This window comes from Bufo bufo, chromosome 3, assembly GCF_905171765.1.
Source record: "Bufo bufo chromosome 3, aBufBuf1.1, whole genome shotgun sequence".
In the NCBI taxonomy this organism is placed as follows: Eukaryota; Metazoa; Chordata; class Amphibia; order Anura; family Bufonidae; genus Bufo; species Bufo bufo.
The window spans coordinates 121,877,240-121,896,783 of record NC_053391.1 but is presented as its reverse complement, the minus strand read 5'-3'; the positions used below and the strand labels follow the sequence as shown (position 1 = coordinate 121,896,783).

The 19,544-nt window shown below is 41.9% G+C and overlaps 1 protein-coding gene across 1 annotated transcript in view; it reads left to right on the top strand.

Moving 5' to 3' along the window:
• MYL10 (myosin light chain 10) overlaps positions 1 to 19,544 on the top strand; it is a 64,012-nt gene that overhangs the window by 964 nt on the left and 43,504 nt on the right. The window lies entirely within an intron of this gene.

The window sequence follows — 19,544 nt, the reverse complement described above, 5'->3', positions numbered from 1 at the left end:
GACCTAAGGTGTAGGATCTGGTCTAATAATGCTTATCATTTAAACTCCTATACATTATTAAATCTAGGTGTATTTTAGCTTGTCACTGGCACCAGTGACACTGGTAGGAGATGCCCGAGACAAGAGTCATCTAATAATTTTCATAGTGTTTGTGAATATTACATTGAATAATACAGCTCTGATAAATATCTGTAATTTGTATATTCTTTATTAAACAGACTGTTCTAGCACTATGTTATAGGTAGGAAAGGAAATGTCTGCTTTAAAGGGGTATTCTCATCTCAGACATTGGAGGCATATAGTTAGGATATGTCCCCAATGTCTGATATACTTAGTGCGGAGTCCGCAAAGTGCCGGATGGCGCAGTGTGCATGCGCTGCCTCCCTCTATTAATTTCTATGGAACTACTGAGAATAGTAGGGCGCTGGCTCAGTTATTTCCATAAGCCCCATAGAAGTAAATGGAGCTGTCGCCACGCTAGCTTGATGAGCTTCCATTCTTTTCAATGGGACTGCCAAAAATAGCCAAGCACACTGCAATAGAAATGAATATTGGGTGGCTGCGCATGCTCGGTGTGTTCTCTAGCTCTAACATTTTTCAGGCTCCGTTCTAAGTAAAGGTGCGCACCTAGCAGACATTGGGGGCACATCCTAGCGATATGCCCTCAATATCCAAGATGGGACAACCCCATTAAGTAAATCTTATCTCATAACTATTTAAAGCAATGACTACACCCATTAATTCCAATGGAGCACCATACAGTGACACAGAAGAACTGGGGCTTACATACAGATTTCCCCATCAATTATAGCTGATGGCAGGGTGGCCAACAAGTGGGCCCCCTCTACTTAACCTCACTCTGGGGAACTCTCAATCTTATGTATGTTGATTTGTCCGGACCGTCTATGTAGAACGTAATTCAGTAGAAGGCAATGGGAATTGGTGTACGTACTTTACATTTTTTCTTGATATGGAGTGTGTATATTTGCGCTTTTAAATAAAGCAGGTTCAACACCCAATGGCCTAAGTAGGTTTCAAATTCATATCACAGTTTCGTATTAATTGTGTGGGAAAGGGATTTGGGTAATGTGTGTTTGCAATAAATCTGAAATAAACGTTGCAATAACCATTCCGACTCCCCTAGATGTGTTACCTATAATTACCGGTAATGACTTCATCTATCTTTGAGATATAATGATGCCACTTTACGTTTAGTGGATATATTTAATAGATAAGAAATGTATCAAATAATATACCGGTAAGCTACACAAAACTCAGTCTGTGTGTCAACAGGTTTTATTGAACCCTGGGGCTTAAATCTGACATATAGGGAGGAAATGCCTGTGTAAATCTGCACTATATAGCGTCTAGATACTTTTTTTTAATTAAAAGTAATTACTATTTAGTGCAGCCCGATGCCGTATGCTTAACATACATGACGGACAATCACATACCATCAACCATGACCTAGTTCTCCTGGTATAGGATAATTCATTCAGTTTCAAGATCATATGAAGAGATAATGAAATAATTTATAAAGATAATAGGCCCCTGTCATATAAACATGTCATGTATGCGTTCGCGGTAACAGTATGCACCCTTCGTACAGTGGGTTGGTTCTAGTTTTTCAAGTACCCTTATTAATGAGCACGCAACACTGACAGGCTGAAGGATATTAGTTTGCCATTTAGGACAGTCTGTGTTCTGTAATGGAATTTTTGCTGTGGATTCTGCGACAGAATCTGCAGCAATTTACAGTACAAAGCATGTGGACAGGTTGCAGTGGAAAAAATCCATGCGGAATTATAGCACACTGCAGATTTTGTAATCTGAAGGATATTAATTCTGCTTTGGATTCGTCATGGAATTTTACTGCAGTGCACAGAGTAAAATCTGTGGCGAAACCAAGTGGGCCTATCAGCACAATGGAGCTTGAATTTGGGTGCTAGTTACACCCACTCTTGATCGCAGACCTCCATACAACTTCAGAAGAAGGCAATAACACCCCAGATGTAGAGCAGCAAACAAGGATCAATTAATTTGCGCCACACATTTTGGCAAGCAATCATAGAGGTGGAATTGAAATTCATAAGATCGGCGAATTAATTGACCAATACTTCTTATCGTTTTGAGTTCCATTACTAAATATATAACTATATATGTATACTATATCATATATATTTATATAGTATATATCCTTTTAAGGCCTCGTTTACATGTCCGTGTCTTTTTGACGGGCGTAAAAAAAATCTGTACGTGTTTTATCTGTGAAGTTGTCTGTGAAGGATCTGTTTGGTCCGTGTGTCCATTTTATGCCCTCCGCGTGTCATTCGCATTCCATGAAAATTAATTTCCAAAGCATCTCCTATCAGTGGTTAGTGAAAAACAAGCGCAACACGGATGCCATCCATGTTATGTCCGTGATTTTCATGGACCCATAGACTTCAATGGGCGTGCATGTCTACATGCACTACTTTGGTCCATGATGCGGACCAAACACGCCCATTGAAGTCTATGGGTCAGTGAAATTCACAGACACAACACAGATGGCATCCATGTCTGGTCCGTTTTCACTGCCCACTGAGAGGCGATGCTTTTGAAATTAATTTTCAGCTGAGCAGTGGAAAACAGATGACATATGGCGAGCAAAAAAAAGGACACACGGACCAAACACGGATCCTCCGCGGTCATCTTCACAGATGAAACACAGACTGATTTTTTCACGGATGTTAAATAGACACAGAAATGTGAATGAGGCCTTAGATTATTGCGGGTCCTACCAATGGGACCCCTATCGATCACAAAAACGGCGCCACGTTCTCTGGGCCCCCCTTCCCAAATGAATGGAGTGACAGGTCGACCATGCACTCTGCTGCTATATTTATCTCTATGGGACCTGCTGGAAATAGCCAAGTGCTGCGCCGTTCATTTCGGGGGTCCTGCACCTCTTCCCTTGATCAGTGGGGGTCTTACTGCTGGGATCCTGTGGATAGGCTATAACTCTTCAACATATCTACAGTCCATATAGGTTTATATTCTTATCCACCTTCTATCCATCTGCCCTTCTAGTAATCAGTCTTCTAATATCTGCATGTTGGTTTCTATGGTACATCTATTGACAGCAAGTAGTAAAACGTCTACTGAGATGAAATTGCTGACCTAGTCTAGCCTCCTTGATTAAAGCTAAATCTGATTTTGTTCCACAGGTCAGATTTAATTGGGTGAGTTAGCCATTTTTTTTTTTAAGTATTTTTTTTTTTGTGCCACTCTGATGAACCAAAATGTCTACAATGCTCAAAAATGAAATAAGTGTATTTGTCTTAGCATTAGAAGGATGTGGAAAAAGCTGATAATTGTTTTTATAATCCTCTAGAAATGTTCAAGTAGTAATTATGCCAAATGAACGCTGCTGGGAATTTGTTCTTTCTGATGTCTGAAGGGATTCTTCAATATTACAGAAATGTTGAAGGCATCGTAATATTTCAAATGGTTGGTAAATCTACTTTCAAAGGATTAGTCCGCACAAAAGCGGCAGAGTGAAAATAATTACACGTTTAGCTTGAGCTGTTGGATACTGACAAACAGTAATGACGTTTGCAATGAGACCACACAAATTTACTGAGTGCAGGCTGTGTTGTTTTAAGTGGAACGGTGGAATGTAACTGAGGGTGACATAAAAGTATTCTCTATTTTTATATTCCGTAAGCCCAGGGAGGGTTTATTGAGCTTGGCGACAGTTCGGACTGAGCTGTGTATGCAGGAGGATTTTGGGGCCAATGATTCATATGTCTGAAAATAGATGCTCTCCTGATAAACTGTCTGGAATTTACCACCTGAGCTGAGAAATCAACATGTCCCTGTAAAAATAATAGACATCGCAGCAAAAGAAAGTTCATGGCAGAATTTTCTAGGAAAAATCCTTGAAGTCTGAGACAGTCTGAAGCTTAGTTCTGGGATGTTAGACATTTGTGAGCTGTAGGAGGAATTACTTTTTTTTGTTCATTTTCATCACAAAGCTCACATTCAGTCTGGTTCTAAACTTTCATTTGTATTTCTGTTTCAGTAATATCCTTCTTTGTCACACTGTATGGCAGCTCTCCTTCTAACAAGGTTATCTAATGAAAATGATTTATATCACGGTATCATATTTCTTAAAAATGGAACAGTTGACCACTACCACTCTGTTAAGAGAGGAGGATCAGGGGTCCCTTATTCTGGGGATCTCTGGCTTGGTGTTGTGGCCCACATCTCACCTCCTGAACCCCCTACTCCTTAGAAATTGGAGGAGGAGGAGGAGGACAGAATGTGGCAGCTATTGATGGCCAAAACAGAGGGACAGCTTCTGTGGAGGTATTTTGTGCTGCACTGTGGTATTACTGACCCCACCAACTTGTATTGGCCCCATCTACTTGTGTTGACCCAAATTCTGTCAGTTTGGAGCTATCTACAAAATTGGGGCCCCTTTAAAAAAAATAAAAATTTCCATTGCTACTTTAAGTTCCCAGCCTGCCCTTGCCTGTGGTACATCCTCTGCAGGGGCGTACATAGAAATCATTGGGCCCCATAGCAAGAATCTGAATGGGGCCCCACTAACTCCGCCCACTAACCACCACTGGCCCATCCCACCACCTTCACTGGCTCCTCCCCTTCCATACTCCCAGCAGAGGCAGCCGTGTAGGCATCAGGAGCGAATCGGGTGCCGGGGAGCGGGTTACATATTAGGCTACTTTCAGACTTGCATTTCTATTTCCGTCATAGGGTCTCAATACCGTGAAAAAAAACACTTCCGTTTGGCCCCATTCATTGTCTGAGGGCACTGTCCACTATAAGCAGCACACAGGAACAGTTCATGGGGGAGGGGGGGCTATGGTGGCGCTGGCACAATAGTATAACAGTGCCACCATAGCCCCCCTTGCCTTATGAACTGTGTCTGCTCTTCTGTGTGCCAACAGGCCCCCTTATGAACTGTGCCTGCGTGCTGCTTATAGTGAATACTACCCTCATGAAATTGCTCAAGGTCTCAGCATGCACACTTCAATAGGTGTGCATTTTCTGGGTAATAGACAGCCCCCCCAACCCAACAAAAACCAATCCAACAAAACCCAACCCAACCCATGAACTTTTAATTTAAAGTTGCAGTGCACTGCTGCTGTGCTCACTTACTGTGCACTCCACTGCAGCTTGCTGTGTGTGTGGCAGAGGGGCAGGCAGGCCATGGCAGATCTTTACATTGAGCCTGGAGGTTGAGCCCCTCTCTTTGCAGCACAGGTGAGGGTGACTGGTTTCTGGGGGTGAGACCAGACCAGTCACAGTCAGGTCAGGCAGCAGCAGGGGGCGGACGGCAGCAGAACAGTCCCGCGGCATGTCTGCTAAAGTTTCCCTGCTGGGCGCGCTGCAGATAGGGCGCTCTGCAACTGTGACTGCAGGCAGAACACGGAGCGAGGGAGGGGGAGGGAGGATGAAGGGGCCCGCACACCTTACTACCTAGAACAGAGGGAAAGCAGGGCCCGGGATGGAAGACAAGTGGGCTGCCTCAATGCCTGATATAACTAGTAGTGTTGAGCACGAATATTTGAATTGCAAATTCGAGAATTTGCGAATATTTTGAATATAGTGCTATGTATTTGTACATTGAATATTTGGCATTTTCTTCCATCTGAACACATGATTCCTCTCTGCTTCTTGCTTGTGGGCCAATGAGAAGGAAGCAATGTCAAGTTCACAACAATACTTAGTGCACCAATCAGTAATCTGTAGTCAGACCTGCTAAAATATTCTAATCACTGCCGATTAGCACAATCGCGAATATATTGGCGCACTTGACTCTATCTGCATATAAAGCTATTGTAATGTTCTGCCGTGCCAGCCATTCTCTCCAGTCTCAGGAGAAACTCATGAAACTTTTAGCAGCTTGAAAAATGTAGCCAAAGTGAACCACATCTGAATTTTGCATTACGAATTCGTATTACGCGATTTTTACATTGCCGATTTTTACATTGCCGATTTTCGCATTTGATAAAATAATCTCGAATTCTCAAAATTCGCAAATATATGACAAATATTCTACAAAATATTCGTGAAATATCGCAAATTCGAATATAGCCCCTGCTGCTCATCACTAATAACTAGTAGTAGGCAGCGATCATAGTACATAATACAGATGTAGGGGGTGGGGCCTTCCATGCGCTCCGGGCCCCCCCTGTCATGGGCCACATAGCAGCTGCGTGGTCTGCCTATATGGGCGGTACGCCACTGATCCTCTGCAATCTGATGCTTATCACCTATCCTGAGGATAGTTGACAAGTAATTTTGTGGGACAAACCCTTTGAAGATCCTCAAGATGTTCTTCATTTAAATTAGTTTTTGAAAATTAATGTAGGAAATAATGGGAATGACACTGGGTTTCAGATTTGAACTACATAATCATTTGAGACAGACAAATTGCTATGAAGACACAGCCTAATAACTACTGTCTGAAGTGTGGTTGTCTGGCAGTATGTCTCTAGCAACCAGGTAGTCTCCCATGATTTGGTTAGTCAGTTAGTTCAAATTTTACCACTTCTAGCCTGCAGTAGCAGTGTTGGACTGAAGTCCCTTGGGCCCACCAGAGGAAATTATTCTGAGGGATTCATTATTGTCAGAACTTGAGCCCACTGGAGGACCCTGGCCAATAGACTATAAATGTCCGGGAACTCGTACTTAAAGAGGACCTTTCATGTGATTTTATTAAGGGAAAGATATACCTGTACTTGCCGGGTACCCCCTGCTGATGCTGCCACCCTGCTTGATTTTTTTAAAAATATGCCTCCTATGCCCCGCTGTGCCCCACTGGATTTCTCCCGCTCAGTATGCTAATACTGAGCATCGGAGCAATGAGGAGGAGACTCCGTGGGCATCTCCTTCTCCCCTGGCTGCAGCGCTGTCCAATCGCAGCGCAGAGCGTCACACCCAGGGAGTTTTTTTATCCCTATATATTGTCTGTTACAGGGACACTGAATTAAATAAATCACATTAGACGTATTACGTGTTACAAACTCTCTAATTTTCCATCTATATGAATTCTGTGTGAAATATACTGTACTTGTTATCTTTGGGCCTGTAGTTTTTGGGCAATTTCCACATCTCCCACATTTGAAAGAAGCCTTTTAAACCCACCCACTCTGAAATAGAGGTGGCTCTACCTTGACTTTTTACCGTTGGGGCTACCTTCATGCCAATTGAGGGGGCTCTAGTGTAGGCGATACTGGGAATTTTTGATAGTAAGGTCCCTACTGCTTTATCTTTAAGTAGGTGGTACCAATGTTTCCTTATTAACTTCTCCACTATTTTATATTGGGAATTAAATGGAAGGATAATCCCTATTTCCTCATCTTTTAGATTCACTGAATCCTTAGGGGTGAAAAAAACACTTCTGTCCTTTTTTCTTACCCATTCCAATGACATATTAATAATCTTTTGTGGGTACTCTTTGCCTATAAATTCATTAGACATTTTACTGGCTTCTTCCTCAAATTGAGTGTCCATACTACAATTTATTTTTAGATGACGAAACTGATTCATAGGGATGTTAATCAACCACCTAGGAAGGTGACAGCTGGTATACAGTATATAACAGTTTTTTGATACAGGCTTATGATGTGTACTGCAAGCCAATTTATCATCTTGGACTGAAATAACAAGATCCAGAAAAACTATCTGTTCCCTACTGATATTTGATGTGAATTTCAAATTTCTTGAATTATCATTTAAATCAAGTAAAAATCGCTCCAGTTCTACTTCTCCTTTATCCCAGACAAACAGAATGTCGTCAATAAAGCGGTGCCATAGTACCAGACCCGCCCCCAGTCAGGGGGGGGGGTAATGGTATCGTATTCCCACTGCGCCATAAACAGATTGGCATAGCTGGGGGCGAATCTGGTATCCATGGCAGTTCCACGTATTTGAAGGTAGAAATCTGATTCATACCAAAAGTAGTTATGTGTAAGGATGTGTTCTATTCCCTCTATAGTGAATTGTATCTGCTCCCTACTCAACGTTCTTTCTCTAAGTAAAATTTTATTTAGTGATTCATTGCCCTGTTTATGGTCTATGATGATATATAAAGAGCTCACATCCAGCATGCCCAATATCCAGTGGGGTTGGTAATGTAGGCCCTCCACCATTGTTATGACCTGTGTTGTGTCTTTAGTGCATGATGGTGTAATTCTGATCAATGGTTGGAGTTTTGATCTAAGTATTGTGATAGGTTAGATGTAACTGATCCTATGCCTGATATAATTGGGCGGCCTGGGGTATTTTCATTATTTTTATTAATTTTTGGTATCTAATAAAAAACAGGAACTCTTTTTTTGTGTTCCTATGATAAATTGGAATTCTCTTTCTAATAAGATGCCATTTTGCTTTCCCTTGTTACACAAGTCAAACAACAGGGATTGGTACTCATTTGTCAGATCCTTCTTAAGTTTTTTATATGTATCCCCTTCTCCCAATTGTTTTCTGTACTCTTCATCATATTTCAATGTGTCCTGTATAACTATAGCTCCCCCCTTATCTGCTGGTCGTATAGTTAGATTTTTATTTTCTTGTAATTGTTTTATTGCATCCATTTCCTATCTTGTTAAGGTGATAAATTTCTTTTGTTTTTAATTTTTCTTAATTCTATTTCTACATTTTTCCTAAAGGTTCCAATATCATATCCCGTTTCCTGTCTATGATACATATTTGACTTCAATTTTAATTGTGTATGTTGATTTTTAGATGTTGAATTATCACCTTTCTCACTGGATTTTTAAAAAATTATTTTTTTAAACACAGCTTTCTTACAAATTTTTATATACCAATATAAGTATCAAATTTGTTGAATGGGGTTGTTGGGGCAAATTTGAGTCCTTTATTTAACAATGCTGCTTGAGCTTCCGTAAGTGTACATTGACTTAAATTTATAATGGAATTTGTTTCCATTATCTGTTTATCGCCTGTCTGACATTTCTGTTGGATTAGTTTTCTCTGTCCCCTCCGTATTTTCGTTTTTGCGATGGTTCTTGCAGATTTTGTTCCGGATGTAGAAGTCACTGATTTTTTTCACTTTTTTGCTCATAATTTCCTGTTTTAAATCATTAAGCCCCTTACAAATCCGTTTTTGCCATTTGTGGAATTCCTCGTCTTGTACAAAGTTTTCTACAGTATTTTTCAAAGTGTTTTTGTTCCATTAATTGTTCTAAAATATGTGTTCTGAGTTTTATGATCATCTGTGTCAATGTCATTGATTGAATTTTTAGGAAAGAATTCCACTCCTCATCAAATCCATCCCCACATAGGTCTTGTGATGGATGTTTGATGAGGGTGAGACCCTTGGGTACCATATAATTTGCTAAATATTGATTCAGGGACTTGATTTCCCATCTCTCTCTAAGTTGCCTTTGCAACAAAGTTTCCAGCTTCCTAAATGTATCATTAATGAATTTTGCGCTGTTACATTGTTTTTTTATGCGATTCTTTTATGTGATTTTTTTAGGTGTGTGAACAAGCAATTTTAGAGTTTTTTTTAGGACATTTATGTGTAATCCATTGTGTTGTAACAAATCTTAGACAATTTATACATCAGTCTCAGGTGATTCCAGAAGGTGGTGTGGCTATCGCTTATAGTTTAAATCTCATTATTTACTGCCCTTGCCTTCTCCATCTCTGTATACACAGTGCTCAGTTATTGCTATGTATATACTGCATCAGTCCTAGTGATCATGTGATCACAGGGGTCTGGGTGACTGCACGAGCTGCTGGGTACTAGCAGACCCAGATCAGCTCTGCAGTGAGGTTGAACAGCCTTGTACAACCTCTCTGGGGGCTGTATTCTATCTGTAACTTGGGATAATATTTCAGCCCCAGTTACATTAAGAATCAAAAATAAAAAAAAATTTAAATGTCCCCCCAAAAGGTCTTGTATGTAAATAAAAATTATTAAAACACAACCACACGCCAGCTTCTAGCCTCGCCCCAAGTGACCATAATCCATACATCCCCAACAAAACAACTGCTATAGAAAAGAGGATATAATTCAAAACAGTACTGCAGTTGCACTTTGTGCTACTGAAAAAAATGTGAAAGATTATTTTATCCTTTTTTTTTACATTTTCACAGATATAAATAAAAAATACTAAAATAAAAAAACAAAAATGAAGCCACTTGTATTACCGAAAAAAGCAACTAAATTAGTTTATATAAATGAACGGAAAAAAAAGGTTTTTTCAAGGACAAATGTACAAAAAACTTAGAATGCGTCTGGTCACAAAGAGCCTGGTCTTGAACTGGTAAAAGAAGCACAGATATGAACTGACTGTAATTAAAATCATGCAAATAGTAGTGCCGTTAAATATCCTACCAAGTGCTTCATCACAATCATTCCTTTCTTTTGTTGTACCAAGTGACCCCACTTTGACTCTCTGAAAATTTTTGGGGGAATCTATCAAGTCCTGCACTCCCGTATTCTGGCTTCAAAAAAGTCACAAAATATGGGCTTTGCAATTTATTGGGTTTATTTATGCATTTGTAACATTTTGTATTTTGTTCACGAGTCCGACTTATTCCAGTTTTTCAAAGTGGATGGAAAAAAAGGAATCATTATCCTGTCAAGCTGACTTCCGCCAGATTTATCAAATGCAACTTTTTAAATATTTACAAATATTGTTGCAATCTTACTTCAGTAAAGGGGTGGTGCGGAATGTGGAATAACATCTTAAGACGGATGTAGACTTAAAGGTGCACCAAATTTATGAAACATCGTGTGACAGTAGATCATTTTGCTGCAAATTCTGACAATGCTAACTTTTGCAAAAATTCTCCTCGTGAGAAATTTTCTCCAGTGTGTCTTCAGTGTGCAATTGATCAAAAGTCAGTCACTCTGGATTCCCATGAGACTCACATTGGGACTCTCACAGGAATCCACAAAGAGACTGACTTTTGTTCCAAACTAAAGATGCCGTTTTTCGGCTAGTGAAAATGTGGTCACGCGTTACAATAAAGGAATAAAGCAGAGCCTGATAAATAGAAATAAGGCACTTGTTAGGAAAACTAATGGCACTACCATTTATGTACATTATAATTTGACCAAAAGATAACATTGAGTGCTAAATTGGAGCTAAATTGGATTGAAGAAATGGTAAACTTGGCAGCATTTAAACCACAATTTTAGTTCACTCTCTTATTACTATTTTAGGCTAATTTCATACATTTGGTGATATTTAGTGTATACACTTGGTCATCATTAGAGATGGCCTTGCGGTTCGCCCGGCGGTCGTTTTGCAGCGAACTGTGCTTGTTTGCAGTTCGCCGAATAGGCAAACATATGGCGATGTCCACCGACGCCATATTCTTAGCATTGTGAAGAACTTTGACCCATGACACATCCATCCGGTGGGACAGGACAGCCAATTGAGACGTTTCAGCACATGGACACAACCCCTACCCTATAAATATACCCAATCTGGCCACCATTTTACATTCTCTTTTTTTGCCAGTGTAAGGAGAGCTTGCTGTGTGGAGCAGGGACAGACTGTTAGGGACACCAAACGCTAGCTAATAGGGCCACAAAAGTCCTTTTAAGGACTGGTATAGGTGTGCTATCGATAGGTGTGACATACAGAGGGCTGTATTATACTTATAATATACTTTCTAACATAGAAAGCATATTATAGTGCATTTGTATTGTGCAGCAGTTGTGTGCGGTTCTGCTGCGATACTGCAGCTATATAGAGGGACAAACGCTATTGGAATAACTAATTGCAACTGGTGTGATATACCTGTTGCCCTAAAAAGAAAATTTATTGAGGGGTGTGATATACCTATAATATACCTTCTAACATAGAAAGTATATTATAGTGCATTTGTATTGTGCAGCAAATGTGTGCAGTTCTGCCGAGATACCGCAGCTAGATAGAGGGACAAACGCTATTGGAATAAGTAATTGCAACTGGTGTGATATACCTGTTGCCCCCCCCCCCCCCAAAAAATAATAATAATTGAGGGGTGTGATATACTTATAATATACCTTCTAACACAGAAAGTATATTATAGTGCATTTGTATTGTGCAGCAGTTGTGTGCGGTTTTGCAGATATATAGAGCAACAAACGCTTCTACCAAATATTGATTAAGGGGTTTGATATACCAGCTTCCAGCAAATACTCATTATTGGGTTCTATATACCTGTTTACACCAAATATTGATACAGGGTATAGATATACCGGCTTCCACCAAATATTGATTGAGGCCTGCAATATACCTGCTTCAACAAATAGTGCTCTTCTATAGGGACTTTGTCACAGGGTCATTTTGAAAATGACAGGCAGAGGAAGAGGCAGGCCATTCCGCAGGGGTAGTAGAGATCGGGCAGGTGCACTAGGCTGGAGCCTAAGTGGGAAGCTGGAGAAGGTGCATGCAATTACGTCAAAGGATGCACCAGAGTTGGTTGAGTGGCTCACTCAGCCTTCCACTTCTGTACCCTCCTCATCCTCTGTATCAGCACCCTCCTTGTTCTCTGCTGTGTGCACCCCCAAAGACACCACCACCATAGCCCCTCAACTCGAGTCAGAGGAATTATTTTCCCATCCACTCCCAGACCTTACCGATGTGCAGCCATTCTTGTCATCAGATGAGGAAGAGGAGGTAGCAATGGCCGCCACCCAGCAGTCTGACGACAGTACCCAGATCAGCCCAAGGAGGGTGGTCCCTGCTGTTGCTGCCTACTCCGAGATCTCTAATGTCAGTTGTGGTGAAGGTGACGATGATGATTTGTCGATGGATGTCACGTGGGTGCCCACAATAGAGGAAGAGGAGGAGAGTTCAGAGAGAGAGACAGAGCAGCAGATAGGGAGGAGAAGGAGGAGACGCAGGCAGAACTCGCAGTGCACAGGAGGCAAAAAGCAGACTGCAAATGTATCTGAAGCGAGCCATCCACCATGCACAGTCACTTCTGGCGCTCCCAGGATGCTGGCACATGGCTACGAAGTGTCAGCTGCTGACAATAGTGTTGCCATCTGTAGCCTGTGATGTCAACGCATAAGTCGCGGTAAGCCCTCACCTAGGGCGACCGCCTTAAGAAGGCATCTGGCCTCCCATCACCGAGCCCAGTGGGAGCAACACCGTCAGAGCCCACAAAGCCACACTACCGGCGCTCCACATCCTGCCTCTTCTTCTTCTCATCTCTCCTCTCATTTGTTCTCCACTCCACCTTCCACCACACCGTTGTCATGTTCATCTGGCAAAAGGCAGGCTATCGTGGCCCAAATGTTCGAACGTAAAAAGTTGATGACGCCGGATAACCCCCTTGCCCAACGGCTGACCGCCGGCTTGTCGGAACTGCTAGCCTGCCAACTACTGCCATATTAACTGGTGGACTCAGAGGCCTTTAGAAAATTTGTGATCATTGGCACACCGCAATGGAAGGTCCCCGGAAGGAAATATTTCTCCCAGAAGGGCATCCCAGAGCTATATGGCCATGTTCAGCGGCAAGTGAATGTATCTCTGGCACACAGTGTCGGTGCCAAGATACATCTGACCACAGGCACGTGGTATAGCGAACACGGGCAGGGAAGGTATATAACTTTTACTGCTCACTGGGTGAACCTTTTGACGGCTGTCAAGCATTGGCACCCGTGTGGATTTACTGCCACGGATTGCATGCAGGCCTGCCTCTTCTTCTCCCCTCCTATTCCATCATCCGTCTCCTCCTCGGCTGACTCCTCCTTTTCCACTGCTGCCGCCTCTTCCACTGCACCTCCCCAGCTCCCCAGAACCTATTCGACGTGCCAGGTGAGACGTTACTATGCTGCGGCTGTTGTGCCTGGAAGCCAAGAGCCACAGCGGTCCTGCACTCCTTTCAGCTCTGCGGTCACAGGCCAATCAGTGGCTAACCCCACTCAATTTGACAGTTGGTAAAGTGAGGTGCGACAACAGTGCCAATCTGCTGAACGCGCCCGTCAGACGTCTGATTTGTGACTGCCCGACGCGCTGGAACTCCAACTTGTATATGCTTGATAGTCTGCTCCAGCAGAAACGTGCCTTTAACGACTACCTGTACGAACTCAGGTTCTGGGGAGCTTGTTTTTTTTCACCGCGCCAGTGGCTGCTCATGTGCAACGCATGCAGACTTCTGCGGCCATTTGATGAGATCACCAAACTGGTCAGTCGCAGCCAGGGCGCCATCAGTGAAATTGTACCTTACGTCTTCTTTCTGGAGTGTGCATTGAGTTGTGTCATTGATCAAGCCATCGAGGAGCAGGAGCTGGAAGATGAGGAAGTCGCAATGCTGAATGAACTGTTGCGGGCGCTGGCAGAGGAATTTTCACCCACAGAGAAACAGTTGCGGGTATTAATCCTACAGAGCATGCAAGAAGAGGGCGGTTTGAAGATGTGTTGGTCACTTCGGATATGAGATCATTCTTGCATTCAACCCATCGACAGCCACCCTCCGGATCCAGCCTCAGGGAACACCTAGACCGACAGGTGTCCGACTACATCGGGTTAACAGCCGATGTGGACTCTCTGAGAAGCGAGGAACCCCTTGACTACTGGGTGTGCAGGCTTGACCTGTGGCCAGAGCTGGCACAATTTGCCATGGAACTCTTGGCTTGCCCCTCGTCGAGTGTCCTGTCCTCTGACCGATAAGCGCACTCGCCTAGCTCACGACAGTGTGGACTACCTCATATTTCTAAAAATGAATGAGGCATGGATCTTGGAGGATTTCAACACCTGTGACAACCACGTTTAATTGAATTTCCTCATGCCAGCCCACACATATCCGCCACCACCCAGAACAAATAATAGTCCCTATCTTATGTACACTGCGTGCAGAATTATTAGGCAAATGAGTATTTTGACCACATCATCCTCTTTATGCATGTTGTCTTACTCCAAGCTGTATAGGCTCGAAAGCCTACAACCAATTAAGCATATTAGGTGATGTGCATCTCTGTAATGAGAAGGGGTGTGGTCTAATGACATCAACACCCTATATCAGGTGTGCATAATTATTAGGCAACTTCCTTTCCTTTGGCAAAATGGGTCAAAAGAAGGACTTGACAGGCTCAGAAAAGTCAAAAATAGTGAGATATCTTGCAGAGGGATGCAGCACTCTTAAAATTGCAAAGCTTCTGAAGCGTGATCATCGAACAATCAAGCGTTTCATTCAAAATAGTCAACAGGGTCGCAAGAAGCGTGTGGAAAAACCAAGGCGCAAAATAACTGCCCATGAACTGAGAAAAGTCAAGCGTGCAGCTGCAAAGATGCCACTTGCCACCAGTTTGGCCATATTTCAGAGCTGCAACATCACTGGAGTGCCCAAAAGCACAAGGTGTGCAATACTCAGAGACATGGCCAAGGTAAGAAAGGCTGAAAGACGACCACCACTGAACAAGACACACAAGCTGAAACGTGAAGACTGGGCCAAGAAATATCTCAAGACTGATTTTTCTAAGGTTTTATGGACTGATGAAATGAGAGTGAGTCTTGATGGGCCAGATGGATGGGCCTGTGGCTGGATTGGTAAAGGGCAGAGAGCTCCAGTCCGACTCAGACGCCAGCAAGGTGGAGGTGGAGTACTGGTTTGGGCTGGTATCATCAAAGACGAGCTTGTGGGGCCTTTTCGGGTTGAGGATGGAGTCAAGCTCAACTCCCAGTCCTACTGCCAGTTTCTGGAAGACACCTTCTTCAAGCAGTGGTACAGGAAGAAGTCTGCATCCTTCAAGAAAAACATGATTTTCATGCAGGACAATGCTCCATCACACGCGTCCAAGTACTCCACAGCGTGGCTGGCAAGAAAGGGTATAAAAGAAAAAAATCTAATGACATGACCTCCTTGTTCACCTGATCTGAACCCCATTGAGAACCTGTGGTCCATCATCAAATGTGAGATTTACAAGGAGGGAAAACAGTACACCTCTCTGAACAATGTCTGGGAGGCTGTGGTTGCTTCTGCACGCAATGTTGATGGTGAACAGATCAAAACACTGACAGAATCCATGGATGGCAGGCTTTTGAGTGTCCTTACAAAGAAAGGTGGCTATATTGGTCACTGATTTGTTTTTGTTTTGTTTTTGAATGTCAGAAATGTATATTTGTGAATGTTGAGATGTTATATTGGTTTCACTGGTAAAAATAAATAATTGAAATGGGTATATATTTGTTTTTTGTTAAGTTGCCTAATAATTATGCACAGTAATAGTCACCTGCACACACAGATATCCCCCTAAAATAGCTAAAACTTAAAACAAACTAAAAACTACTTCCAAAAATATTCAGCTTTGATATTAATGAGTTTTTTGGGTTCATTGAGAACATGGTTGTTGTTCAATAATAAAATTAATCCTCAAAAATACAACTTGCCTAATAATTCTGCACTCCCTGTAAATACAGTGGCAAAAATGCCTTTTCTATCCGGTGAATGCCTAATGTTTGGGGCCACGGAGGAATTCAATACCTGTGACGACAACTTGTTATCGAATTTCAACTATTATCATTTGGGGTTTTTTCAAGAGGGGGGATTTAGTTAGCCATGTTTTTAATCCAATTTTATATTTTTAGTTCTTTTAAACATATGTATTTGACATGTATTTGTACTGGCCTGCAGTAAAATTAATATCCAATGACCGTCTAATATACCTCCAGCCACATAATCACTTGATATTTTATGTACGTTGAATCCATATTTTTTGGGGCCTGTAATCTATCTGGCCAACAGTAAAATTGTTATACGGTGACCGTCTAATGTACCTCCAGCTACATAATCACTTGATGTTTTCTGTCTGGTGAATAATATTTGGGGCCTGTACTCCACTGGCCTGCAGTAAAATTGATATCCATTGACCGTCTAATATACCTCCAGCCACATAATCACTTGATGTTTTCTGTACGGTGAATGCATAATGTTTAGGGCCTGTATTCCACTGGCCTGCATTAAAATTGATATCCAATCACTGTCTAATATACCTCCAGCCACATAATCACTTGAAGTTTTCTGTCTGGTGAATGAATAATTTTTGGGGCCTGTAGTCCACTGGCCTGCAGTAAAATTGATATCCATCGACCGTCTAATATACCTCCAGTCACATAATCACTTGATCTTTTATGTATGGTGAATGCATAATTTTTAGGGCCTGTAATCTAACTGGCCAACAATAAAATTGTTATACGGTGACTGCCTAATGTACCTCCAGCCACATAATCACTTGATGTTTTCTGTCCGGTGAATGAATAATTTTTAGGGCCTGTAATCTAACTGGCCAACAGTAAAATTGTTATACGATGACCGCCTAATGTACCTCCAGCCATATTATCAATTGTTCTTTTCTGTACGGTGAATGAATAATTTTTGGGGCCTGTAGTCCACTGGCCTGCAGTAAAATTGATATCCATCGACCGTCTAATATACCTCCAGTCACATAATCACTTGATCTTTTATGTATGGTGAATGCATAATTTTTAGGGCCTGTAATCTAACTGGCCAACAATAAAATTGTTATACGGTGACTGCCTAATGTACCTCCAGCCACATAATCACTTGATGTTTTCTGTACGGTGAATGAATAATTTTTAGGGCCTGTAATCTAACTGGCCAACAGTAAAATTGTTATACGATGACCGCCTAATGTACCTCCAGCCATACAGGGAGTGCAGAATTATTAGGCAAGTTGTATTTTTGAGGTTTAATTTTATTATTGAACAACAACCATGTTCTCAATGAACCCAAAAAACTCATTAATATCAAAGCTGAATATTTTTGGAAGTAGTTTTTAGTTTGTTTTTAGTTTTAGCTATTTTAGGGGGATATCTGTGTGTGCAGGTGACTATTACTGTGCATAATTATTAGGCAACTTAACAAAAAACAAATATATACCCATTTCAATTATTTATTTTTACCAGTGAAACCAATATAACATCTCAACATTCACAAATATACATTTCTGACATTCAAAAACAAAACAAAAACAAATCAGTGACCAATATAGCCACCTTTCTTTGCAAGGACACTCAAAAGCCTGCCATCCATGGATTCTGTCAGTGTTTTGATCTGTTCACCATCAACATTGCGTGCAGCAGCAACCACAGCCTCCCAGACACTGTTCAGAGAGGTGTACTGTTTTCCCTCCTTGTAAATCTCACATTTGATGATGGACCACAGGTTCTCAATGGGGTTCAGATCAGGTGAACAAGGAGGCCATGTCATTAGATTTTCTTCTTTTATACCCTTTCTTGCCAGCCACGCTGTGGAGTACTTGGACGCGTGTGATGGAGCATTGTCCTGCATGAAAATCATGTTTTTCTTGAAGGATGCAGACTTCTTCCTGTACCACTGCTTGAATAAGGTGTCTTCCAGAAACTGGCAGTAGGACTGGGAGTTGAGCTTGACTCCATCCTCAACCCGAAAAGGCCCCACAAGCTCATCTTTGATGATACCAGCCCAAACCAGTACTCCACCTCCACCTTGCTGGCGTCTGAGTCGGACTGGAGCTCTCTGCCCTTTACCAATCCAGCCACAGGCCCATCCATCTGGCCCATCAAGACTCACTCTCATTTCATCAGTCCATAAAACCTTAGAAAAATCAGTCTTGAGATATTTCTTGGCCCAGTCTTGACGTTTCAGCTTGTGTGTCTTGTTCAGTGGTGGTCGTCTTTCAGCCTTTCTTACCTTGGCCATGTCTCTGAGTATTGCACACCTTGTGATTTTGGGCACTCCAGTGATGTTGCAGATCTGAAATATGGCCAAACTGGTGGCAAGTGGCATCTTCGCAGCTGAACGCTTGACTTTTCTCAGTTCATGGGCAGTTATTTTGCGCCTTGGTTTTTCCACAGGCTTCTTGCGACCCTGTTGACTATTTTGAATGAAACGCTTGATTGTTCGATGATCACGCTTCAGAAGCTTTGCAATTTTAAGAGTGCTGCATCCCTCTGCAAGATATGTCACTATTTTTGACTTTTCTGAGCCTGTCAAGTCCTTCTTTTGACCCATTTTGCCAAAGGAAAGGAAGTTGCCTAATAATTATGCACACCTAATATAGGGTGTTGATGTCATTAGACCACACCCCTTCTCATTTCAGAGATGCACATCACCTAATATGCTTAATTGGTAGTAGGCTTTCGAGCCTATACAGCTTGGAGTAAGACAACATGCATAAAGAGGATGATGTGGTCAAAATACTCATTTGCCTAATAATTCTGCACGCAGTGTATTATCAATTGTTCTTTTCTGTACGGTGAATGAATAATTTTTGGGGCCTGTAGTCCACTGGCCTGCAGTAAAATTGATATCCATCGACCGTCTAATATATCTCCAGCCACATAATCACTTGATCTTTTCTGTATGGTGAATGAATAATTTTTGGGGCCTGTAGTAAGAAGATTTGTACACAAACATAGAAGAGGATTATTTACGGTAAGAGCAGTGAGACTATGGAACTCTCTGCCTGAGGAACTGGTGATGGTGAGTACAATAAAGGAATTTAAGAGGGGCCTGGATGTATTTCTGGAGTGTAATAATATTACAGGCTATAGCTA